Raw genomic sequence first — 25,991 nt, forward strand, 5'->3', positions numbered from 1 at the left:
CTCTGCTGTAGGTAGTGTTATTTCCTATTGGTCTTGATCCTTAGCTAGCCTATGGGTCTGATTCATTGCTTTGCCTGATGAACAGTGAAAAAGCAGTGAAGGTAGTACGATACTTGTTTTGTTTTTCTTGAAATATTTCATAGAAAGTAAGAGAGGGTAACTGATGTTACTTGCTCTGATTTTAGTGTGTTGCCCTGAAATCTTTCTTTTTTGAATTATTGAATAGAAGCACCCTTCTTTGGTGATTCTCTCTGAAAACTTTCAGAACTTAAAAAGTCACAGCAGCTCTGTTTCTCTCATCTTCTGAAATGCTAGTAGACTTGATTAACAATATAATAATTAGCTAATTTCTCTTCTAAAACTCTATGGGAGGCTATAGCTGGATTTATCTGCTGTAGACAAGTGATTCAGCTGGGAAAAATTAACCTTGTACTGCTCCATATTAACTCATACTTTTGAAGAGTAGAATACCTGGAAGCAATATTGGGTGTTCTTGGTGAGTCCTGAAGGTTGTAAAAGTAGTTTTAACTGTAAAGGAACCCTTTTAAAAGGTGAGTGCATTGGAACCCGTAGTGGGATATGAAGATACATACAAGGCAATATGTGGTTGATGGCAGTAAACAGGTTTTCTATCAGAATAGCAGTACCAAATTATTTTGGGCAGTTACACAAAAGGGCAAAGACACTCCAGTATACTTTTACGTGTGCTCTGCATCCCCATGTCCTCTGAGGAGCCCCATGGGATCAGAAGGGAGTGGATTTTGCTGTCCAGTTATTCTGTCTGCTTGTTGATGGATCATTATGTTATGATTTACCTTGTCCTAATTGGCCCTTTTAGAGGTAGTCTGTCCTCCCACTAACTATAAAATGTAAATGGTGATAAGTAATGGCATGCTTTAAATTAAAGTGCTTCAGTATAGCATTGCATACACAATATTCCAAATAACAGCTCATGTTGTTTCTCTTCTAAAACACGTCTGCATATTGTAGTTATGCTGTGTGATGGTATATGGTGTATAGCCAGTCACTAGCTTTCATCCTGAGATGGTTAATTTCTCATAAGGCTGATTTTATGCTGGTGATGAATGACACGTACCAGGTATGTCTATGTACATATTCTGCCAGCACATTTGTTTCTACGTTAGAGGTGTGTGATGTGGGAGTATGCATACATGGAGGAATGTACTGACTAGTCTATTAGTCTCACGGAGGCAACCCAGTCCCTGAGGCTAGCCCTGGTTCTTCATTAACAGGAAGGCCTTTTCCTGTGGTGCGCTTGAGGTGATTGCAGCATCCTTACTGTGGTTGATGCCAACACTGCAGCACTGCAAGGAGCCTTTGTGTCCTGTAATTCTAGTCTGGCTGGGGCTAACAAAAGGCCTGTTTGTATTTGGTGTAGAGCCTAATGAGATCAGCCACCTCTTTCCCTTGATGATCCTGCTTGCTTCCTGCCAAGATGTCTCATTAAGCCTTTAACTGGCAACTTCTTTCTCCCAGAAATCTACCTCTGTTATCTGAACTGCTCACCACGTTTGAATGTCAACATGAAAAGATGATGGAGAGTCGTTGCACTGTGAGTCTAGTCTAAACCTCAGTTACCTGGGAAGATGCTGATTTCTTTTTGTAACCAGTACTGCAGCTGCTAGGGAGCAAGGGAAAAGAGATGGCAAGATGGGATGTTTATGACTGGGATGTGCCTGCACACAGGCACAATTGAATGACACAGTGGTTATTTGTTTGTTTTGTTTTTCTTCCTCACAGAGGTAAATATAAATAAAATTTGGTACTGTTAACCCTCATGGGTAGTGCTACTATAAGATACATAGGGACTAATCTGCTTCTCAGATCTGAAGACTGGCAGCTACTGGCCAGAGATCTGAAATAATGCAAGCTACGACTCACCAGCACCAGGACTGTGAAATCAATGTCACTAGCACATGTCCACACTGTACTGCAGTGTATACTGTACTAAATTTTGTTCCATGTTCTATCTTTATATCTAGGTTGAAATTCTGTGCTGGTGAGGCTTCATCTGTAGTACCATGTCTAGTTCTGGGCCCTTTAGTACATGGCCATACTGGAGAGAGTGCAATGTAGGGCTGCCAAGGTGATGAAGGCACCGGAGAACCTCACCTATGAGGAAAGAGGAGAGGCTGAGGGAGCTGGGACTGTTCAGCCTGGAGAAGAGGAGGCTTGGGGAGGAGAGGGGATCTTATCAATATTTATAAATACAGGAAGGGCGGGTGTAAAGAGAACAGAGCCAGGCTGTTCTCAGTGGTGGCCAGTGACAGGACAAGAAGCAATGGATGCTAAGTGGAACGTAGGAGGCTCTGTCTGAACATTGGGAAGCCCCTTTCTGTGCAGGTGACAGAGCACTGAAAGAGGTTATCCAGAGAAGCTGTGGAGTCTCTTCCCCTGGAGGTTTTCAAAAACCATCTGGACATGGTCCTAGGCAACCTGCTCTAGGTATTCCTGCTTAAGCAAGGGTGTTGGACCAGAGTTCCACAGGTCCTTCCTCCAACCATTCTGTGAAAACAGTCCTGTATTGTTTTCTGGTGGTGCTACAGCATGGTATTTGCAGTTCCTATTTTTTTTTTCTCACTGTTATGAAAATGTTGGTTCAGTACAGGTGTGTTCATCTCTTAGTCTTATAGCTGTATAGATTTGTGAAATAAACCCTGCCTACCTGTTTTCCAGATATGGCAAAAGTCTGTTTGATTTAAAGCAAAAACATGAAATATCCTCATTGCAGTGGTGCCGAGCAGTCATTGTTCTCCCTAGTCAGGGAGATCATATACATGTACCTTATTTAGAGCTATTTACTTCAGTTCTTCTCTCAGTAGGGGACAATTGTGCCAAATATGACAATGTAGGGTAACTTTGTGATTTGGAGAATAAAAGGGTTCAGAATATAGCCTGCTTCAGATTTGACTACCTTGGTTGGTGGACAACTGTTTCAGAAGCTTTTTTAGTTGTGCCTAGGGGGTGGAATCCTTTTAAATTCAGTTCTGAAGGCAGCTTAGTGTGATTATGAATGAGGGAAAACAATGTCGTCTCATTCTGCTTATGATGTCTTGTGACTTTGGGTACTATGAAACATGGAATACACTATAAAATTTTCCTTTGACATCACAATCAATTGACTGAATAAATTCTAATATAGCTTTAATTTAAAAAAAAAAAAGTAATAAACACCTCAGGCAGTGATTCAACATAAAATCAGTTTATATGTCAGTGTTCAGCATGACTGCTGCTTTCATTAAGCAGAGGAGTAAAGTGTATTTACTATTAGTACTGTAAGCTGTTGCAGTTTGGTAACTTAGCTGTAGAATCCAGTAATGTCTAGTGTCCCTTTAGTTATCTCAAATATTGATGTGGGTAGTATTTATAGCGATCTTCCATTCACGATCACGTGGTCAGCAACTATCTCATAATGGACCAGCATAGAACCTATACTGCCTGCTTCCATTTAACAGTTGTTGCATACTATCGCATTTAACCTTCAGTGCTGGGAGACCTAAAAAGGAACTTGAAGCTGAGCTCCTTAACTGTTAAATTCTGTAGGCACATTGCAGGCATTACATTCAATTTCAAAAAGTTCATTCTATTATCCAGAGTTGTGGTCTTGCTTTTGAAAAGCTTAAACACTCTGGTTCTAGTAACGTGCCTGGGTATACTGTCAAAATGAAACAACAGTTTTGAAGTTAGTGACCTGAATGATATGCTCATAATCTGGAGGAAACTAGCCAGTGATTTTTTTCAGACATTCTTTGATCTTTAAAGAATGCAATTGCACAATTTATTTGACATGCCACCTTGTCTTGTTTCCCAAAGCCAAATGCAGTGCTGAAAATAGAGATAGATCCTCATTTTCAAGCATTGGATATACCATGGTCCCTGCTGCATAGCCTCAGGCACTTGCTTGCTGTTGATGCAACAGTATTCTCAGTTGTGAGACTTCAGTAGAGCAGGTGTTGTGGCTAGGTTAGACTATCCAAAACAGGCATAGGAGGTGTTAGAAAGGTCTAGAGGAGAGCTTTGGGCAAAGTATGTTAATTCTGTAGCTTGCCAAGTGTGAGAGTAGATGTACCTGATAGAATAATTTTTCTCTTTTAGTGTGGTCTCCCCTTTGCTACATTGCTATGTATTTTGCATTATCACACAGAAATTTCCTAAATAGTGTGCTGCATCACTATAACTAAAGCATGTGTCCTACTATACTTCAGAAGGAATATTGATGAAATGTATATATTCTATATAAATGTATATTTATATAGAATAAAATGGACATTGTATTTTCTCAAGCTTCATCGTAACCTGTGTTACACCTGTGTACCTGTGTTAACAAATGTTTCTGTAACATTTCATGGTCTTTGTATTTTTTGGCTCTTCTACTTTGTAGAAGAAGGTGAAATTGCTTTCTTGGTTTAAAAAGATAAAAAAGCTTATTTGCCTGGTCTTTCCCTGGCTGAACTTTTTCTGTAGAGAAATATAATATTTTATAGGAAAAATAAGGTTGTTTTCATCCTTGTTAGTGCTAAATTCTGATGACTGTTATCCACAGGCAATGTATGGGAGTCTACCTTCCCGACAATGCTACTCTTCCAGTGAAGACCAAGGTCAACTTTCCTGACTTCTCACTATCTCTCAGAAACAATAACCTTTGAGATATCGTGGGAGGAACTTAGATGTTGTCAGTGCTGAATGTCACTGAATGTGCTAAGGTATTTAACCACCAAGAAACCATAACTTTATCTTTAGTAAAAGATAAAGTTATGCACTTTCCAAAAGCTTCTACCTTCTGTAACTTCTAACTTTCTGTAACTTAAGCTCACTCAAGCTACTACTCATGTTAGTAGCATCAAAGGGTAGCAGCTGTGAATGTATATTCGGGTGGTGGAAAATGGATATTAGTATATTATTGGTGGAAAACATATAGTTGATACTATCCTTGACTTGATTTCTTTGTTAGCACAGGTAGCTGTCTGCACTGAGTTGATATCTTTAGGGGGTGAAGGGGAGAGTTCAACAATCACTTATTATCCCTTGGTAAAGTGTGTTTATGCCTTGTATGAATTGCTCTTGCATTGAGCAATTTCTACACAAGTAGAGGTAGCAGGGAAAGAATGCAGCATGCATGTTAGCATTTGAAAAGAGATGTTATTAGGTATCTTTTCATCCCAAAACTCGGAAAACGAATATTCTGCAAATCCTGCTTCAAGAACAACATGACTCCATGTCCTCAAACTTTAAGTAGTGTAGTAGACCTGTGTATCATTGTGGTGGTTTTACTCAGGTGGGCAGCTGAGCTCTACCAAAACCACTCTTTAACTCTACCTCCTCAAAGGGAGAAAATGGTGCAAAGGGCTCAAGGGTAAATACAAGGACAGGGAGATCATTCAAGAGTTATCATCATAGGCAAAACAGACTAAGCTTAGGGAGATTAATAAAATTTATTGCTTATTACTAACAAGCCAGAGAAGCGAGAAACAAACCAGAAACAAACAAAAAAACACCTTCCCCCTATCCACCCTCTTCTGCCTCCTCCCCTGAGCAGTACAGGGGAATGGGGGTTATGGTCAGCCTATAGCACTTCATCTCCACTGCTCCTTCACAGTCACTCTCTGCCCCTGTTCCACGTGGGGTCCCTCCCATGGGATACCATTCTTCCCAAACTGATCCTGTGTGGGCTTCCCACAGGCAGCAGCTCCTCAAGCACTGCTCCCACACGGCTCTGTCCCACGGGGTCCATCCATCCATCCCCTAGGAGCAAACTGCTCCAGCACGGGTCCCCCACGGCTGGGCGGCAGCTCCCCCCAGACCCCCTGCTCCTGCGGGGGCTCCTCTCCACGGGGGGGCTGCAGCTGCGGCCCGGGGCCTGCTCCTGCGGGGGCTCTCCGTGGGCCGCAGCCTCCTCCAGGCCACATCCACCTGCTCCACTGGGGGCTCCTCCACCCACGGGGGGGCTGCAGCGTGGAGATCTGCTCCATGGGGGACCCATGGGTTGCAGGGGGACAGCCTGCTCCACCGGGGGCATCTCCACAGGCCACAGGGGAGCTGCTGCTTTGGAGCCTGGAGCACCTCCTGCCCCAACTTCCTGTGAAGTTTTGAGGGGAAAATAAACAAACAGAAACTCATTTCTATTTTCTTTTTTTCAGTCCTGGTTATAACACTACAGGAAATCCACTTCAGTGTTTTTGTTTTTAATTCTCACTCAGGGCTCCAGTAACTCTTCACTTTTGTTTATATTTCAGGATTATAGTCTGAATTTTTTCTGCTGGTGTTATCAATAAGTTCATCTTCTGTGAGCCCCATACCACGGAGGGACACATAGTAATAATGTTATTTATTTCCTCTTCTAACTGACATTAAAAGGAGAACTTCATATTCCCCTGGTTCTCAGTGGAGGCTGAATGAGGTTGCTACTATGCCACTTGTACTTGCTGTGGCAAGTACTATGCTGTTGCTGTTCACGTTACAGCATGATGCAATCTTGCATGGGTCTATGATCATTGTGTTTCTTTCCTTAGTATCCAAATACTAGAGTATTTGAATGCTGTACTATTTTTAGTCTCAAAATCCCTGTAGCCTACTGTGTTTGGGCTGTTTGCATGACCTTGCATGGATGTTCCTGAAGACTGCAAAGGCAGTGATGTACCACTCTTGGATATGGGAAATTCAGTTGTTGTGGATCTGGGCAATAACATAGGTTGGCTATTGTGTTGGAGCAATTTCCATCTGTTCCAGGATTCAAAGCAATATTTAAAGATACCTCTGCTTCCTGTTTTTTGTCTGACATACATGATGGAGGTTTTCTCAAAGCACAAGAGATTTTCAGTAATATCTGGAGGACTGGAGCTGAATCCAGGAAAGCGTTTTCCATGTTAGATGTCTAAAATGGAGAAGGGAATGTGTTGCTTTTTTAATTCCATAGCATGATTGTCTGGAATAAAGAAGGTTTTCTTCTTCAAGAAGACCTAGGACTTGCATTAAAACTGTTTCCACTGGAAATTGTTCTCATACACATAGCCAGCAGTCCTGTGAAGCTGAGGAAAAAGAATATGCTTTTCCATTAACAACAACAATGAAATACTTTCTATATAACCTCACTAATAGCGAGTCCACTGGAGAGTGCAGTTATAATTTTAATTAATACAGAACTAGGTTACTTGATCCTTAAGATAAAAGCCTACCAATTCTCTAACATTCTGAAAAATTGTCTTACTCCAAGAACTGGAAGAGCTTGGACTTTCTGCATTATATCCATCACTAATTAGATAACATTCACCATGCTCTTCATAGTTCAGAGTCTAAATTCTCTAATGTTTTATAACTTTATAGTTAACCTAACATAGCATGCTTTTGATTGTGAACAGTTTCTAATTGAGAGAATTATTATCACAGTTCATATTCAGAAGACTCAATGCTTTTGTTCCCTGCTGTTTTCAATTTTCTTTATATTTTTCTCAGCTGGCTAGTTTACTGAATAATATTATTCCAGATATATTCTCTGCCTCCTTGAAATTATTTGAAAACCTCAAAATTCAAGCTCAGTTCAGCTTACTAAGATACTTTGAAAAACTGTCTGTTCATGACCCTCCTGCCTTGAGGATGGTGACAGCTGTCAGAGGTGAGGATGGAAGCCAGGGGTTGGTTATTGCTTCATCTATCTGTTTTTAATTTAATAAAATCTGTGAGAGACCAAATTCAAATCATCGTTGTAACATGGCACCTGCTCAGAACAGAAGGACTCTATCATTTGTCTAGTTCAGCAATCACAGGAGTCTGTGAATTGCTAGCAGGACATACTGCAAACAAAATACTTGCTTTTATAGCTGCCTGAAGAAGAGCAAGCAAATTGCAGTATCTGTTCATTTCTATAAGAATGAGGAGACAAAGGAAATAAAGGAGTATAGGCACAGATAAAAACTGAGAAGCCAGAAAAGGAAGACTGTGATAAAGGGAAATATAGAATAGAGGTTGGCAGAGATGCTGATGAGGAGTCTAGTCCTAGGGAAACCTGTGTCCTGGTTTTGGTTGGGATAATTTTCTTCCTAGTAGTAGATATGGTTCTGTTTTTGGATTTTATGATGAGAATCAAGTTGATAACACACTGTTTTGGTTGTCACAGAGTCAAGGACTTTCTTGCTTCTCGTGCTGCCCTGCCAGCAAGGAGACTGAGGGTATACCAGGAGCTGAGAGGGGACACAAGACAGATGACTCAGACTGACCAAAGGGATGTCACATATCATATGGCATCATGCTCAGTGTTGTTGTACATGATTTGATAATACTCCCTCTGCCCCTTTTTTTCTTTATTAAACTGTCCTTACTTCAGCACTGAAGTTCTTGCTTCCTTCTGTCCAGTTCTTTTCCCACATGCTAGGGTGGTAGGGTAGGGACATCAGTGAGCTGTGTGACACATAGCTGTGTGATGGATTAAACCATAACTTTTTATTTCCTCATGTTGTGTTTAAGTTAGAAAGGAGGTCTTTTAAAGCACCAGGGTGCTAAAAGTGGAGGGAAAAAAAAAGTAACACAATTAGTTTTCTACTGATATTTACTGTGTTTGTTCTACCTTGGATTTGTTAGGCTTTCCTGTTGGACTCTTTGCCTTCTGCCTGAGTGAAGAGTATACATCTAGGGAAAAAAAAATCCATGTTCTTATTTTGAGAACATCTTTCATTTTCACTGCTGTCTTTTGCTGCACCTATAGGAATACAAGGGTTAAATAATCCAACTGAATTCCTGACTACCTTGTTTTAAACAGGGAGAAAGCTTCAGCAGTGCTATGAAATCACGAAAAAACAAACTCTTCAATTGTCTGATATTGCCAACTGTTGCACAATCATTCTTCAGAGTATTTTGGAAGAGTCTTTTCCATGTTCTTGGCTTATTTGCTAAGGAAAGCTGTCATCTAGTTAATATATTTAGATTAGTTGTATTATTTGCCTGATCCAATGTACCATAAGGTATGAGCTTTAAAATAATACTGCTTGGGTACCAAAAGATGTCTGGTTGCAGCAGCATTGAAATATTTGTATTGATTTACTCTGCCCTTTGGCAGGTGTTTTCCAATGAATAAAGTGTTGTGAACAATGACAAACAAGCATTCTCTTAGGGTGAGACCACTCTGAATAGAGCAGCATGTGCACGATGGAGCACTGGAAAGCATTTGTCTCATAAATGAAACCCAAATGAACACATACACATTCATCAACAGAGATATGTAAAACAGACTGGCAGTGTTTCAGAGCATAAGCAAAGCTGGAAAATGATTAGCTCTTTTTTTCATAGTTAGATTAACAATGCAAACAAAGGCTGTATTATTTGGATCTTTCACTGTTGTGTAACCATATTTATTGATGATCTCTGTAAGTGAGGGAATCTTAAAGAACAGAAACATCTATTTATGCTCTGGGATGAGCTTTCATTTTCAGTTGGGTCTTGAGGAATATATATTTTTTGATTTGACAAAGATAGATTAGAATTTTCTCCTGATACAAAACTGTCACTGTAGAATCAAAAACATCTTAATGAATACCTCTGCACACCTATGTAAATGGTGCAAAGACTCTGGAGGTTATGTAAACCAGGAAAAAACTTAGTTGTTTTAAAACAAAAAAGCAGTTAGCATCCAACACATTGGATGGCTGATCACTGATTTATGCTCAATAAAGCTGTGAGAGAACTTAGTCTTATTTGTGTATTTTTTTTTTTCTCTCACTATAATGAACTTTAATCTAAATCCAGTCTTTTATCCTGAACTTTGTTGTAGTGGCATTACTTTGGGTATATTGCTGAAAAATGAAATAAAGATGACATCACTGATGAAAAAAGTTTCAGTAGATAGTTTGCTATAGGATAAGCTTTCTAATGAAAATTTCTCATTTAAAATTATTTTTTCTTCTATGTGTCTTTTCTATTCTCAATAATTCTTACAATTTTGTTTTCACAAATGTTATCTCATTGGGAAATTTTTCCCTTACGAAGACCTGACTACCTTATAGAATCTATTGCCTTCAAAAGACTGTTTCAAATAAGCTGTGAAACTGGAGTTAAAGGAACATATAGAAAATTTCCTGATTTTACTAATATGTCTTCTGTAACTATTTCTTGCAACTGGATTTTTCACCATGTGGTGTGTGTGTGTATATAGTTAAAGCTAAGGACAATATAAAAGGCCACTATTTCTTGCCCTTACTCAGTACAACTGTGAAAATATCTTGCTTTTGTTATATACTAGAAACACTGAACACATGGAGGAAAAAAAATGTTATTTGTTTATAAATTTAAAAAGTTGAGCACTTCTCTTCATTTGGAAGGGGGAAAAAAAAACTTTCATAAAATGCTACTTAAATACCAGGTTGAGGGGGGTGGGGACCTTGGAGGTTTGCTTTTCTTTTTTTTTTTTTTAAGCTTTACTTGCTACAGATTTTTTTTCTCATGCTAAAAATCAGAATGAAAAGAGATTATGTTGGTATGAGGAAAACTTGATTTTAACTAGCTCTAACATCAAAGAGTCCTGTCTTTTATTTCCTTACCATGAGAAAGAGTTCTGTCAAGTAGGCTAAAGTATTTACTTTTTTAAAGATGTGAGAGTTTATAGAGAAATTTAATTGACTTAGGAAAGTAAGTATAATATATGTAAACAATTGGCAATAGCTGGTTCTAGTCAACTGCAGGTAAACTTTAAATTTTTAACTCAGGTGTTCATGTAATTATCCAGAGGCTAATGTCAGATGTTGGAAATGATATCCTGATTCTGGTGTATCATGTATTAGATGATACTTTCTTGTGAGTAAATTTCTGTTGTGACAACTGAAATCTTTTTTTAGAGGTCACTACAAAGCCGGATCTGTTTTTTCTTGGTAGTTCCATTTCTTTTCCTGGATTTGAACAGTTATTCCTCTTGGGGAAAACTTGCCTTTAGAACAGCGTTAGACTTAAAATAAATAAATGATACGTGAAGACAGCTTACAGCCACCTGCTGTCAGGCAGCCTTTTGCTAACTACAGTTTCTCATTTCCTATCATGATCACTTGCATCTGCTTTCTTCCCTTTTTGGAAGCTGATATGGGTCTGCATGATGAGCTATCTGGTCAGCTCTGCCCATGTGGTCCTGTTTGTTAAGACAAGCCAGCACTAAAATGTGGAACTGTAAAAGTTCTTTAATTTCTTCCTGAGCAAGGCTTTCCATTCTTGTTTTTCTACCTCACTTTCAGTCTCACTTTAAAATGTTCAAGAGCACTGGTGCATTTTTGCAGACCTTGGAACATAACAGTTCTGTGAGGAAAACGGGATATATGCTAATTTAAGAACCACTTGATATTGCTTTCAATTCCCAGGATTCTATATATATAGGGTTATTATTATTTTTTTTTTTTCTCCTGAGTTTGTGTCTATAATATTGCATTGGGTTTGTTTGGCAAGGTTTTGGTAGCAGGGGGCTGCAGGGGTGGGCTCTATGAGCAGAGCCCAGCAGCTGCCCCATGTTAGATAAGGTCCAGTTTCAGCCAGCTCCAAGTGGACCTGCTGCTTGGCTTGAGCTGAGCCAATAAGCGAGGTTATTTGCACCTTTGTGAGAGCAGATTTAAGAAAGGGGAGGGGGGGAGCAGGATTGGTGCACAACAGCAGTTTGGAGAGAGGAGGGAGAACCAGCTCTGCAGCTCCCCAGGAGGGTGGAAAAAAAAAAGATGGTAGGAAGTGCTCCAGGCAGCAGTTCCTCTGTGGCCTGTGGAGAGGCCCCCGGTGGAGCAGGCTGTCCCCCTGCAGCCCATGGGTCCCCCATGGAGCAGATCTCCACGCTGCAGCCCCCCCGTGGGTGGAGGAGCCCCCGGTGGAGCAGGTGGATGTGGCCTGGAGGAGGCTGCGGCCCATGGAGAGCCCCCGCAGGAGCAGGCCCCGGGCCGCAGCTGCAGCCCCCCCGTGGAGAGGAGCCCCCGCAGGAGCAGGGGGTCTGGGGGGAGCTGCCGCCCAGCCGTGGGGAACCCGTGCTGGAGCAGTTTGCTCCTGGGGGATGGATGGATGGATGGAGCCCGTGGGACGGAGCCGTGTGGGAGCAGGGCTTGAGGAGCTGCTGCCTGTGGAAAGCCCACGCGGGATCAGTTTGGGACTGATGGTGTTATACATGAAGTCTTAACTCAATCTAAATTTAGTAATATTTATAAAAAGGTATAAAAGGCAAGTAAACAGCATTGGGTGTGCGGGGAGTCTACACTCCACCAAGGCATACACACAAACATCAAACATTCTAAGTATACAGAACGTTGCTTTTACATACTAAACCTGAGTATGCCTATACAATCTGAAAAGGTAACAATCAATCCTTTATGTTCCATGGCTTAACAGTCTCCATTTTCCATTCCCTTTGAACAATATGTCTTGCTTTAAGTTGTTAAGCAGCTCAGTCTTTGGGCCTTATGTATCCCATTCTTCCCAGATTGAAGCAAAGCATATCCATCTCCTTTTCAAGGCCAATAAGGTCTGGGTCAAAAGGCACGTCCAGGTCAGCAGAGGGCATAACAGCAAAAGGCTTCGATGGCTGTAGCAGCAGAGGGGCCCGTGGCATAACAGTCAGATCAGTAAAGGAGCCTGCAGCTCCCTCACTGTCTGGCAAACCACGTTTGTGATTGTGGCTCCACATGGGTCTTTAAGGCCTCAGAGATTGCTCACTAGGGGCTGAGCAATCTGATTAAGGAGGCATTGGGGAGGCAAGGACAATCCCCAGACAAGGACTGTATATTTTGAAACAAGACACTGGAACTCATGATAAGGAAGTGGCAGATGGACAGAGAAACAAATGTATGGACTATAAATTTCAAAACTGGACATTGGAATTCATGATAAAGGTACAACAAACAGAAGAATTAGCAACAACCAGCTCTTGCAATTAAGAAACATGCCAACTCAGCAGATTCCTGACCAAAGGTGAAAAGTACACTGTGAGGAAGACTCTGGGTCTTCCTCCCAAAGACCACTGCCCACATCCTGGAGACCCCTGCCCACAATTCTTGGGAGGCCCTATGCAGGCACAAGGTGCCAAAAGGCTAATTAGCAGGAGAAGCGAGGGAAGGCAAGGATAGGTAATGAATATATATAGGCGATTGAGGAATATTGATTGATTGTATAAATTCAAGACTGTTTTCTGCTTTGGGTATGCACAGTAGGTGGAGAGATCCCCTGTGCATCCAGCGCTGCAATAAAGAATATACCACTTAAAGGAATTTTGGCTTTGATCTTTGAATCAAATCCCACTGCAACCTTGTTGTTTTTAGTTGCAGAGTCTCACACGTTGACCTCAATTTGGTCCTATGTTTCAGGATCATAAACTGTCCGATTGTTAATAAGGAGAATAAGCTGTAAGGTTACTAGGACAGTCCATGTTTCTAGGGATGTATGATTCCCCATAATGTGCAACTGCTTACCAGCAAGAGGCAGTTGTGTGCGTGGGTCTGCTTCTCTCAGCTTGAGCTTCTCTCCAGCTCCGGTGTGCCTGTTTCCAGTGACTTTCTCTATGAGCTTCTCTGAGCAGTTTGCTGAGTTTGGCTGAACCTATCTTCATGAGGCGATCAATGTGCCTGTTCCAGTCCTGGTCTCCGTTCTGCTAGCCTGTCCCTATTCATTCCTTCTTTCTGCTTCTTTATTGATGACATAACTTCATCGTGTTGCCTTCTTTTTATCTTGAGGGCAGGCTCCCCTCTTATACCCTTCGCCTCACAATAATCCTTTTCAAAAACAACTTTTCATCGGTCCAACAAGTTTGCATATAACAACAACAACAACAGCAAACACCTAGAAACTTCCATGTCTTAACGGATGGAGAACAAGCAACACAAGACTGCATGGTGTCTCCTGAATCACCCTTCTTTGTTTCCTCTAAGTTCTTTTACGTTTCTGATGGCCTCATCGTTAAGAGTCTGATGTTATCATCAACGATGGGGCTTTCCAACCCCCATGGCCACATTCTGAAATCTCCCCCTTCTTTACTAATATCAACCATTTTCTCGACATGAATTACCACTCTATATATAACAATGGCATCCCGTGGGAGGGACCCCTCGTGGAGCAGGGCGGAGAGTGACTGTGAAGGAGTGGTGGAGACAAAGCATTATGTACTGACTGCAGCTCCCATTACCCTATGCTGCTTAGGGGGAGGACATAGAAGGATGGGGTGGGAGGTTGAGGGGGAGAAATATTTTTAGTTTGAGTTTCCCACTGTTCTAATTGGCTGTTGAGCCTACTTCTCTACTGGGGTGGGTGGGTGGGGAATGTTCTTACAAACTCATTGTGCCTCTCTACTATAGGTAATAAATGATATTCAACAATGCTCTACTTTCAGAAGCTGCAGTCTGTCTAAGAAGGCTCATATTCTCCTTTTGTCAGTCTTACACAAATTAGATGAACATAATTAGTGTCCAGAGGAGAGGCTATAACAGAATAGCTTTCAAAAGCTCTTGTTTCTGTTGTTGTTAACAGTAACACTGGGGGAAGAAAGGATATAAAAATATATATTTATAAACTTTTCATATATTACCTTCAATACTTCTGTGCTTGAAATGTATGAATGGATAAGGGCAAGTTTTCAAAATAACATGCTCCTTCTTTAGAGGCTGGTTTAACCAATATCAATTAAGGAAAAATATTTATATATCCAGTTTCAGTAAAGCAGTATGCTTTTTAATTGATCTTGTCAAAGTAAACAGGCAAAAGGTGGTACTATTACTGGTACTAACAGAAGAAAAAGAAAGTACAAATAGCAGAAGTATAAATTACATTCTGGCCAATGTTGAAAGTATTCATGTTTGCCTGTGAGATAGCACTTGATAGCTTGCTAGAAGCAGATGTCACTTGCTAAGGTCAAGTAAATGGTTTTTAGGTTAGTGTGATGCAAAAATTATCCCCAGAACTTTGATCTATTATTTCATTACATACCTTATTTGAAAATAACCCTGAGGATTAAGTTTCATTTGACTGCACAGAAATATCAATTTCTTTATCTTTACTATTTACTGTAGTTCTTCTGCGGTATTCGTTTCCTTGTATGTAAACTTGTATTCTTCCTAAAGAGATTAAAAAAAAAAACAAAACACACAAACAAAAACAAACAAAAAAGAAAAAAGAAAAAAAAAAAGCAGTTCTGCTACATACCTTTATGATTTTTGCCAGTGGTACACTTAGAGTAGTGTTAGCTGGAGCATTAACTGTAGTGCTAGACTATCTGTTGAATGCTCTGCTCATTTATCTTTGAAGAACTTTTATTATTTGTGTTGCTATCATATTTAGAAGAACTAGTCATGGATTTAAGCCTTTTTACAACAGTAACAGCTGTGCAAACATCAGAATAAAGAACACATTTTTCTCTTCTGAAGTTTCTAACAAAACAAAATACACTGCATTATGAAATTATAAATGCTAATACAAGATAGTAGCACAAAAAGCCCCGCTATCACCAGGAGTTTAAATGAGATGACCTTCAGGGTTTCATCGTATAATAAATAATTCTATGATTTATAAAAAAAAAAAAGTGTTCCCATATGGCTCCAGCAAGCATTTATTTGCAGTAAAGATAGATATTAATGGCTTGAATCTGTTGCCTAAGCATTGCTATATCTAAATTGTAATGAAGACTCAAGAGTAGAGTGCTGGCTCAAACACAAGCAATAAATGTATTTTCCCTTAATATTTAAGTAATGCTACATTGTAGCATCAGTGTCTCAGGATGTAAGTGTGAACAGATCTATACTCTTAAATCTTAAGTAATATGTCAGTGCAACTAGGTAGTTTTGTGTATGAACCCCATACGCAGTTGGAAAACAGCTTTGCCATTGCTATCAGTTTTAGGCAGTCAGGCAGTCTTCACAATTTTTTAATTAATTATTTATTTTTAAAAAATTTCTGTGTTTGTAATTATGTAACCCCTGCAATACTGCTAAGAATTGCTAAAATGGAAGGTTCCTCAGTTTCCTTACCTTTCAGGATTATTGTTTTATCCTTCCTACCTCTCTGAACATTCCTCAGGATATATCTTTTTAGTATTGTGTATAATTGCTTCACCAGTGCACCTATGTCATGAATATGTTATGCCCTAAACCCAGTTTCTTTGCAGGCTGCACTCCAGATTGATTAATAAATGCCCACACACTTCTGACATTCATATTTACAATGGACATTGACTAGGCCAGAATGAAGTTCATCATCTCATCTTGTGCACAGGGCTTTAAGTGCTTTACATTAAACAGATATTCTTTGCATCCTCAGCCTTTTGTATTCATCATCTCTTTATGGACACAGATGTTTTCATGCAATCTAGCTCTTCCTTTCTGTGTCAAGGATGGTTAAGATATTGTTTCATATAGAAAAGCGATCTTTTTTTGTAGTTTCCTTTGAATTTAGATGTGTCCTAGTCTTCATAATGAAGTGCTGGGATTTTGCTTCAGAGATATGCAATAGTGGGAAAAAAAGCACCAGACTGATCTGGATGAAATAGGCTTTCATGTGATGCCCACTGTAAGGGCCACTGGGGGAAAGCTGCTGATCCTTCTGTGCCATAAAACTGGTACCTGAGCGGTGGTCCCACAATATTTCTTAATGAGGTGCCTTTATTACATGCATCTGCATCTGTCTGACTTGTCACCACAGTATAACATCCTTATTACTCTGACCAGTGTGAGTGATGTCTTCTCCTATGTTAAATCATTCCCTCTAGTTATCACTATATGGCCATGAGTATGACCTGCACAAGTGATTTACATTGTTCCAACCTTGACTGACACTGAAAAGCTTAAAATTGTCTCATGCTCTGATCCTGAATTCTTCTGACTTTCAGAAGGATTTTCCAGCTACTAGATTTAAGATTATAAGGGATTTAACAAACCAATATCTCTTTAAGATTTACTGCCATTCTTGATGCAAAGAGCTTAAAGGGGGAAACCCAATCAATATCCTTCATAGTCTGCCCTCCAGTAGGCTGAAATGTCAGTCATACTACCCTTCTTTGAAGTTAGCTTTTGATACTACTTAACTTGAAACAAAGGTTCTTTTTGACAGATAGTACTCAACTCTTTTCAATCTGTTTTGTTATTGTTGTTTGAAGGGTAGGTTTCATGTCATGTCCTTTGGTGGTCTTGTGTTAGGAAAGGAAATGAGACGTGGTGGGATCTCTTATTAGTCATTTCTAATTCCTTCCCACTTTAGAATATTCTAAAATAATGGTTTAGAAAGTATTATAGTCTTTCTATATCTTCAGGGAAATCCTTTATTCACATATTCTGTCTTCTTCCACAGTTTTTATTATCCCTTGATTTTTCTGCACTGTCTCTCTATCTCCTCCTCCTCCTGACCCAAGCAATTTAATTTTATTGTGTTAGAGTTCCTAATTTCACTCTTTAGTATATATCTATTTCCAGGTCAATCATTCTGCTCCCAGTTTCTTCAAAGCCTGTGTAAGTTTTATGGCCCTTACTATCCATGAGAGTTTAAATTCAATAGTCATCTGCTTATATAGAATACTTTTAAAAAGGTACCTCTCTTCTTTGTCTTCAGCCTTTTATACACAGAGCTTGCCCTCTACAGGAGTGGAAATCTTGGGTAACTGAAAGGAATCTACTGGCGCAGTCTTCTCATGACCAAATGATATTACTTTAATGAAATGAATTTACCTTATTTTTATTGTTGTTTCTGCAAGAAATTTTTATCGGGCATATATTCTAGGGGATAATGCTAAGTCTAGGGTAGGAAATATAGATCATATCAATGAACTTGAAGCTCTAATGGCTAGAGTTGCCATTTTAGTCTTAATAGATTACCCCTGCACCCAAAGTTCTTTCTGCATATTTGTCAAAAAGTAATGTTGGAGCAGTGTCTTCCTATTAAGAGTGTACTCAGTCTAATTTGTCAAAAGATGTGTTTATTACAATGCTACAAAAGTTTTCATAAAATCTGATGTATTTCAAACCATATTATTTTGCTTTTTAATTATTTTAAAACATTATTTTAATTGAGACTAAGTGACTATTATTACTTTTTTATCCTTCTACTAGTTAGAAGGGCTTGAGAGAAAGAGCCTTTGTTTTTGAATCATTGCTCTGGACTTCAAATGAACACTGAATAGACAAAAAACCTGTCAGTTCATGTAATGTAAAATTCAGTTCACTGAAATTCATACACAAGTCAATTCAATAGAAAATCCTTATAGATAGACCTCTTTCTCAAATCAACTGCATGTGGAAAACTAAAATCAACAGGAAAGTTTAAGGCCATAACTTTACTGAAATTAAATATGCTTTTATGAAATAAAATAATGGTAATGATTAGTTTAACATATGGCCAGTATTATAGGAAGCTCGTTACTGTTTGAATGCAAAACCAGGGTTTAACAGAAGTAAATGAGGTATTGAAATAGTCATTGTTCAGTGAATATTTGTGGCCTACATGCCTGTTTGATTAAAAACCATTTCAGTTCACTTGAGTTCTGTTATAAGAGTGAAGTGGTTGTCTGTAATTCTGATTTCTATCATGTTGCTCATGAGATGTGAAAGTTGCAAAATCTTACAACTCAAATTTGTTGTTATGCATTGATAATTTCCAGTAATGCGACTTCAGCTCATGGAAGCTTTTGTCTCATTTTGGCAAGCAATGCATCCTCACTTGTAGAAAATAAGTGTTTCTGTGTGGGATGGACCTATAAAAGAATAGTATGTAAACCTTAAACAAAAGATCCTACCAATGTGGGATGGGGAATTTAATTTATTTTAGCCATTTTTGACATAGCAATAATTATACATATTCAAATAAACATCTAATGCATTTGGGAGGAGCTACACAGTATTTCTCTTTTGTCAAATTATTTTTGTTTTCCTCAAAATCAGAGCGGAAAATAAGATCTGAACCTGGACACTTCAGAAAAACTGTGTACGGGAGGCCTTCAGCAAAGCTAATAGTGGAGGATGTGGAGTGGAGGATGAACTGAGTAGATGTGCTAACAGCTGTCTGAAAAATTAATTGTTGATGTCTGTGGGAGCTGTTTACAGTATAAATTTTTTAATACAGAAGACAGTTTGCTGTCTTCTCTGTGAGGCAGTCAGATGAAGTCATCAAATGTAAGAAAAGACAGAGCTGTTGGAACTTGTTCTTGTCTTCGGCCCCACAAATTTGACAGGTCCAAATTTAAAATTGTTTCCTGCTGCCCTGTAATCTGCTCTGTTCATCAGTAGTACAGGATCGCCTCTCCTATCTAGATATAAAATGAGTGCCATAAAGAAAGCTAACTTATCTTTCATTAAGCCATGAACTCAAGAAGTCATGAAATCAAATGAGCTAAATAAGCATGAAGTGCTGTATATTTTAAGTGTTGAAATGTTTTACAAAAAGGATGGATGACTGTGATCTGTGAACCACAGTAGTGCTAGCCCAGCCAATTATGTCTTTCTACTTGATCAAATTTCTGTAATTCTGTAATTTTGGACAATCCAAATTGCTTTGAGAAAATGTTACAAAGGACTAACTGAGTAGTCAGACTAATTGAATTGATCTCTACTTCAAGATAGCTTAATCTACTTCAAACTTGGCAAATAACTGTTCACTATGGCCATTTATTGAGTGAAAATATCTTTATAGCTAAAACTAATTATGAAAGCTTATGAAATAAAAAAACTTTAATTTGTCCTACAGTTTAAAGTTGGACCAGGTTATCCTCTTAAACTATCAAGATGGGAGACATTGCACATTGCTCTTTTCCAGCCATCTGCTGGGGTAGTTTCTGCAAGAGTTGATCAGTTTTAATCTTTAATAATAATCTACTAGCATTGAGATATTGAAATAAAACATTTGGTGAGTGCAATTTTTGAGATGTGTCTTGTTACAGCTGAATGCCATTTTGATGGGCGCTCTTTGAAAGCTGATTACATTTCAAAAATAAGCAAAGTTCATCTTTCAGTTGAAGACCATCAAGGTTTTTCCATAAAATAGCTGTTACATAACACAAATTATTTTATTTTTTATCACACCTACTAAATAAAAAATAAATCCATGAATCAAGAGGGGTTGTTAATAATTCTTTGTGGTTTCTTATCCGTTACACACCTATTATTGTGCTGCACCAATACAGCACACCTAACCACAGCAATTTGTTGTGTGTGAAACTTTCACTGTGACACAGTATTTCTTACTCTATTGTCTTTCTTTGAAGTGAATTGTAGCCATCTCCCACAGAAGTAGCAGACACATAAGTTGAGTTAGATGTGGCTGCAGACTAAGAGAAGCAAAGAATCTTTTGGAATTAGTCTGAGAACATTAAATCATTTGAATGTTTATACATTTAACAAAATTTTTAATGTATGTGAACACCAGAACATTGTGAAGGGGTTGTTCATTTCATCTTAATCTTCATCTTCATCATCATCTTCAGGTTCATCCCCTCCAATACATTGTCACATTCTTAATGTGACACATTGCAACCACTGCAGGAACAATTACAGTATTTGTTATTGTGTATTTAGTTTTACATACTACACAAATCATTAAGAAACTCCTTAGGAAAGCATTAGTGATTTTGTTGAAGGTGTTTGTTTTTCTGTTCATTATATTCTGTTGACTTTCTACTTTTGTTCTTTCTGCTGGATTAAATTTGCTGGCTAATCAACATTCATAGTAAGCTTAGTTTGCAGAGTTCTTTATAGGTTTAATGCTGTTTTGTCAAACGACTGTTTATAGAACACTCTGGATAGTCTTCATTTTCAGTCATTAAGTGTAGCTGTGCTGTATGCAGTTCTCTTGGTATTTCCTCTTGACCTTATTCTGCAAGGCCTTACCTTTGAACTTCATTGCTTGCTTATCTCCTCACAGCCCATTTTGTATTTAATCAGTAACACTAGTTCCATTCTCACTTCTGCTGGTTTCTTTTTGCTTGAAAGATTTATTTATTTATTTTAAGGGGAACTCATTCAAAAATGTCTCATGAATTGTGTCTATGCATAAACGTGCATGCTGTGTAGTAAGCAGATTAGTGACCAGATGACAACTGGCTTTATACAGAACTAGGTGAGCTTGAAAAGAAACCTGTCAAATGTCAGTGTCATGCTACAGTCCACATTTTGAGATAATGGTCTGAGGATTAATGTCTCAGAAGTTGCTTTCTGTCTTGCCATATCTCATTCTAAAATATCTCATTCTAAACATAGAACAATCAAGAATGATATTCCTCAGAAGCCTGAGGAATCTGAAATTGTGTGAATTGCAGGACATAATCTGCTAACAAGACAAAAATACAAAAAAATAAGAGAGTTTTCATCCACATATGATAGGCAACTGATTAATAAGATAGTACACCAGCTTTGGTCCTCATTCTTACACTACTGAAACGTCATTTCCGTAGCTGGAAGATACAATGAAGGACCCTCTGAAAAATTATCACTGAATATCTGAAAACATGAAGTCTGACATTTTCTGACATTTTTCTTTAAAGTAATAGGAGTGGTAATAGGACGATGTTGCAGCAATCCTGGATTGTTCTTTGTCAAGAAAACAAAAGATGAACTGAAACAGAAAATTGCAGCTTGCACTAAATGTTTTAAATATTCCACCCTCATGTGTGGTGTTCCACACAAATGTTCCACCCCGAAAACCAGGGATGTATTTACCAGTTCAAGACAGAACAGTGAAACCTGAAATCTGCAAAAGCTGTGACAGTTGAGCGCTGTCTGATGCAATATTTCCTTCTTCAGTATCCAGGCAAGCTTAATATTGTTTGTAGGAGTGTGAATGTATGTCTCCTCCATTCCCCAAGTGTCTATCTTTTGTAAAGTGAATGTGTATTTCACATCACTGTTCCAAGGAAGAGGTCAAAAATTAATCTGCCTGAAGAATGACTATTTGGGGGCTACTTTTAGTCAGCAAGGTTTTCTGGTCAAGTTTATAGCACAGCCTCACAGATATCAAGAGGATACGGTGGAAGGTACACTTACGCAGAACAATTCCTAGGTGTATAACTACAACTGTATCCTGTATGCTATATGGTATAGCCATAGAATGAGGAATGTTGAGACATGCTTAGATATTAACTTTTGCATGTGTTGTTTGTGTATGGTTTTAGAATGTATACATTTGGATTTTTTTTAAAAATAAGACAAAAAAGCAAAAAGCAGAATAGTATATTAAGTTCAAGAATACTGTATATGGATCAGCAAGTGCAGTACAGGGACAGTGTGAAATGCTTTGCCAAGTACTCTTTTCTGAATGTCGTTAAAAATAAGACACTTTCCTCTAGAGTTGAGCAATATGTGCAAAACAGAGCTTGAAGTAGATGCAGCAAGTAGATGGAGGAGAACATGATTCTATTTGGGAGAGCTGTGAAGAGTTTTAGGAACTATGGGTGGGACTGGAATATCACTGTCTTTCCAGCCTGTTCCATGACTCTGCTTCACAGAATCACAGAATCTCTAGGTTGGAAGAGACCTCAAGATCATCGAGGTCAACCTCTAACCTAACACTAACAGTACCCACTAAACCATACCCCTAAGCTCTACATCTAAACGTCTTTTGAAGACTTCCAGGGATGGTGACTCCACCACCTCCCTGGGCAGCCCGTTCCAGTGCCTAACAACCCTTTCTGTAAAGAAATTCTTCCTAACATCTAACCTAAAACTCCCCTGGCGTAACTTTAGCCCATTCCCCCTCGTCCTGTCACCAGGCACATGGGAGAATAGGCCAACCCCCACCTCGCTACAGCCTCCTTTAATGTACTTATACAGAGCAATAAGGTCACCCCTGAGCCTCCTCTTCTCTAGGCTGAACAAGCCCAGCTCCTTCAGCCGCTCCTCATAGGACTTGCTCTCCAGGCCCCTCACCAGCTTCGTCACCCTTCTGTGGACCCGCTCAAGCACCTCGATGTCCTTCTTGTAGCGAGGGGCCCAAAACTGAACTCTCTCTCTTCCTCACTCTGCTAAAGGAGATTTTCGAGACTTTTTCCTCTCAGGGCACAAAAATACTGTGGGGGAGTGTATTGATTTTCAGGTTCTCCTTTATTCTTCTTCCTTCATTCTGCATATAAATCTAGAAATTCAACTCAGGAAACACCTGCAGATCTTATCCCTTTATCTTATTTCAAGGTTTAAACATATATAGTTTGGAACACTGGTCTGAGAAAAGCACTGCTGATAGTCTCATTCTAACATGCATTAGATTATCTGTAGCTACTCTTTCAAGGTTTAGAAACACAGTAAGTCTCATTCCAGAGGGAAGGTTGAAAAAAAGACTTCCCAGGCCCCCTTGAAACAACCTGAACTTTTGCTTCCACTATCGGCCAGGACTGACTGAAGGCCATCAGTGGAGAATGTCCTTGCCCTGGGTACTCAGTTTTCCCTCTTGCTTGCCAGAGTTCAGCAAACATCTGCTCTGGCCTCAGTAGTCCTGTCTTGGTTATGTCTGCTGAACAGGGAAGGTGGAGACTTTGACTGAAGCAGTCTCTCTAAAACTGCCTGTCTCACTATATTCTTTGGTAAACATTTTGAACCTCATCAATGATCATGGACCAACAAAAGCTTGATTCTGGTCTCTTTACTCCAGAATGTAAAATTTTGCCAATCAAAAATTGGGCATGTATGTCCTCAAAAGACAGTTTTCTTCTTTGATATGAACATAGATCGCTTTTAGTTTTTACTTTTTACTTTAAAACAAGTGCTACTTTTCTGTTGAATCTAGCCAAATATTTAACCAGAAGACTATCATCTTCATGTCCTGTGTCACTCATTTCTTGCATGTTCACTGCAGGTCAACATCGGTCAGAGGGCCCCTTCAGTCTACTGGATGTTGCTTTTCTTGTACAATGAATTTGAAGATGGAAAAGATTGTGGAGATGCTGTGAAGAACTAATGAGGGACAGACAGGTCTTAGACTTAAGCTTGGACTGTATGTGAAGATACAGACTGTACATCCTCTGTTCTGTAGTATAAAACTGTGTATCTCTACATACTACTGTGGCAAGCAGCCAAAAAAGCAATCTTTCTCATACGTGATGGCCTAGTTTGGTTCCACAATATAAGTCAGCATGAATAGGGGTCTGGGATTTTAGGGTAAAGTCCGTGTTGTTCCATGGTCACAAAATGGATAGGTAATCCACTGACCATGCAAATGGTACTAGAGTTCAGCCTCTCTGTTGTCTGTGCCATGCCAAAAAAAAATATTAAAATTTTAAAAAACAATCTAGACAAAATTCAACAAGCAAATATTAGGTACGTATTCTATTTTCTTATCACTCCTGCATAAATCTGTCACTGCTAGAAACTTTCACAGACTTCATTGACTTTGAATGGCTGTTGAAATGCAAGCAATAGAAGCTAATGGAACACTCCATTTAAAATCCACACACAAACAAGACAATGGCTGAGAGAATTATAGAGAAACAGCTGTAATTCTAATAGTTATGATCAATTATTTAAAAAAAAAAAAAAGAAAAAAAAAGTAACCTGTGTTGTTACTTCATTTCTCAGTTTACCTGAAATGAGAATTTAATCTTGGAAATGTAGAGTTTGTACCTGCTGATTTGAGAAGTTTGTCACACAGTAAGATCAGAAATGTTGACACAAATTTGTTGTGATTCCAGATGAGCAAATTCACAACACTGAGCTTAAGACAAGAGAACTCTTCATTAGGCACATGCTGTCCTAGTTAGTACTTATAACAATAGATCCAAATCCTTCAGAGATTTCACAGGGAAAAAAAATCCTCTTTGAAAGAAGAACAATTACATTTCTCCTGTTGTTTTCTCTGGGAATTGATTAATTCTTGATTTGTTTCCAAATTGAGAATGTCATCTATTTGGGACCTCTTGATCCTTGGATGATGTTACTATCACAGGTGTTACAGATGATATCTACCCTGCAGTGAGTAATCAGTCAAGTTAAACAGCAAGATCCTTGCATATAAAGCAGAAGATATCTGTGTTGGCAGAAGCTTTTAAAAATAAAACAAGCAAAAAACAAAGAACAAAAAACAAAAACAAACAAACAAAAGCCATAGTTACCTGGACGAGGCAGGAATAATTGCTAATATCTTAACGAAGCTCATGTACTAAGGTGTCTTGGTAGCTTCCTGAATTGTTTTATAGTAGTTGGTGTTTTTTTTTGTTTATTTATTTATTTTTAATGTCAAGATACTTGTTAGAATGAGATTTGCACTAGTATGTAACAGTAGAAAGAAACTAATATCTAAGTTATGGCTGTCTTGTTGAATATCTTTACATATGTATTGGTCAATGGAACCAGGCTTTGGAGACATCACTTACAATCACACCTGAAAAATATACAGAGTGTGGGGTCACTGACACATATGTGTGAGGCATCTTTTTTGTTTTTTATTCATTTTGAAGAGGCCAGTCACTGGCAGTCACTTTCCCCACTCTGCAACACAAGTTTGGGATTGTTTTGAGGTTGTAAGTGACATTTTTTATCATGTAGGATGGTCAGAAATTGCTAGTTTATTTTATTATTTATTTTTTCCCCCCACTGCTTGAAAGCTTTGTTATTCATATTTCATAAGCTTTTTTTTTTTTTTCCACACACATTCTTTTTTTTTTTTTTTTTTTTTTTGTGAATGAATCAAAAGCTATTGTGAAGATAATTGCTTTGAAATCTAGGTCTGTCAGCTGTTGAGTTCCACTTGCAACATTCAAAAACAGCAACTGTCTGTACATTTTGTAACTGTTGTTGTTTGTTTCTTTAGTATCAAATCTTCAATTTCATTATTTAGATTTCCACGATTAACAATCTAATTAAATGAGCATTTCTACATTTCAACTTCAAGTATGTGAAACCTTATTCTCAATGTTATTTTGTATTAAAGAGTTTCCAAGGATTCATTAATAATCCAATCCTAGATATAAAAAACATGTATTTAACACTAAAATATTTGAGTATTAATTAAAATATATGCAATGAATTTATCATAATAGTATTGTTTTTTAACAATGACACAGCTGCTTAAACATTAAACTAAAT

General features: G+C 38.6%; 1 long non-coding RNA gene across 1 annotated transcript; it reads left to right on the top strand.

Annotated features, from left to right (window-relative positions):
* On the top strand, positions 1-25,790 carry LOC137850755 (uncharacterized). The gene is made up of 3 exons (XR_011092789.1): positions 1-101; positions 4,565-4,724; positions 23,767-25,790. It is a non-coding gene; the product is annotated as an uncharacterized lncRNA (long non-coding RNA).
* Positions 25,791-25,991: the final 201 nt, after the last annotated feature.

The sequence above is a fragment of the Anas acuta genome, chromosome 2 (genome assembly GCF_963932015.1).
Source record: "Anas acuta chromosome 2, bAnaAcu1.1, whole genome shotgun sequence".
NCBI lineage: Eukaryota > Metazoa > Chordata > Aves > Anseriformes > Anatidae > Anas > Anas acuta.